The sequence below is a fragment of the Tiliqua scincoides genome, chromosome 1, assembly GCF_035046505.1.
Source record: "Tiliqua scincoides isolate rTilSci1 chromosome 1, rTilSci1.hap2, whole genome shotgun sequence".
Taxonomy (NCBI): Eukaryota; Metazoa; Chordata; class Lepidosauria; order Squamata; family Scincidae; genus Tiliqua; species Tiliqua scincoides.
This window is the reverse complement of record NC_089821.1, coordinates 117,463,303-117,464,711: the sequence shown is the minus strand read 5'-3', so window position 1 is coordinate 117,464,711 and position 1,409 is coordinate 117,463,303. Positions and strand designations below refer to the sequence as shown.

General features: G+C 44.0%; 1 pseudogene; it reads left to right on the top strand.

Annotated features, from left to right (window-relative positions):
• Positions 1–1,005: 1,005 nt before the first annotated feature.
• LOC136637373 (5S ribosomal RNA) lies at positions 1,006–1,125 on the top strand (annotated as a pseudogene).
• The last annotated feature ends 284 nt before the right edge of the window (positions 1,126–1,409 follow it).

Here is a 1,409-nt window from a genome sequence, read left to right as displayed (position 1 = left end):
CTCAGTAGTTATTTGGAGATTGATGCCGATTCCTGAAGACTCTAGGGCAGTGGTTCTCAAACGTTTTAGTGCCGGGATTCGTTTTTTAGAATGACAATCTGTTCAGGACCAACTGGAAGTGATATCCTTAACCTGGAAGTGATATCATGGCTGGAAGTGACATAATCAAGCAGTTAAATTTTTAACATGACAAAATCAAATTAATTGAGTAAGGCCGCAATCCTAACCAATTTTCCAGCACTGACATAAGGGCAATGCAACTCCAAGGTAAGGGAACAAACATTGCCTTACCTTGAGGAGGCCTCCATGACTGCCCCCCCCCAACTGCAGGATGCAGCACATGCCCCACTGTCACAGCTATGCCAGTGCTGGAAAGTAGGTGAGGATTGTATCCTAACAGCCCAATCCTATGCATGTCTACTCAGAAGTAAGTTCCATAAGAGTCAATGGGGCTTACTCCCAGGAAATTGTGGATAGGATTGGGCTGTCAGTAAATTAAAAGTTGACAATAAGTTTGAAAATTTATATAAAATGCTTATTTCTGGCCATCATCTGCTTAATGATGTCACTTTCTGCTTAGTGATGTCATTTCTTGCCCTCAAAAGGCACCAAGAATGCTAACTTAGGCCTTCTGTATGAAATGAGTTTGACATCCCTGATATCGACTTTTCGGAGTGATGCTTTTATTCATGCTTGCCTTTAAGTGGGAAAAACCTCCTTCCTCTGCACTCCTTTCGCTTACATTCAGACCAGGTCTGCATATTCGGCAGAATGGGGAGGTATCATTCCAAAATATTAGAATGGATCATGTTTATTCAGAGGTGGAGGAACACATTTTGTAGTACTTCCTACCATTAAAAAAGAAAACACATCTAAAAGAAAAGAAAAGAGAACGCCCGGGAGCAGATTACATTAGGATTTTTTCCCATGATATGCTACGTTCTGACTTCTGTCAATTTACAGAGAATTGTATACTGTATGTGGGAGCAGAATTTTAAAAATGGCACCTCCACTCGCTGTTACCCTGCACATGCCTGATCTTGTCTGATCTCAGAAGCTAAGCAGGGTCAGGCCTGGTTAGTACTTGGATGGGAGACCGCCTGGGAATACCGGGTGCTGTAGGCTTGTACCATAGTCTTTCGAGACTGAAGGTTGCCAACCAACCACCTCCACTCGCACTATGAAGTGAGGCAGTCCACTCTGGCACCTGGTGGTACTGCCATCTCATTCCACTGCATGTTCAAACTGACTGTACCTAGTGCAGCAGAAAGAGGCAGAAAGAACCCTGAAATGGACTATACTAGTAGAATGGACTATCACTATATCATTTCAGACTATGGGGCCAGCCCCAGGCTGCTCGGATTTGCACCACCCTTTGAGACTGCTGCAGTGTTATCTGGGGTAAGGGG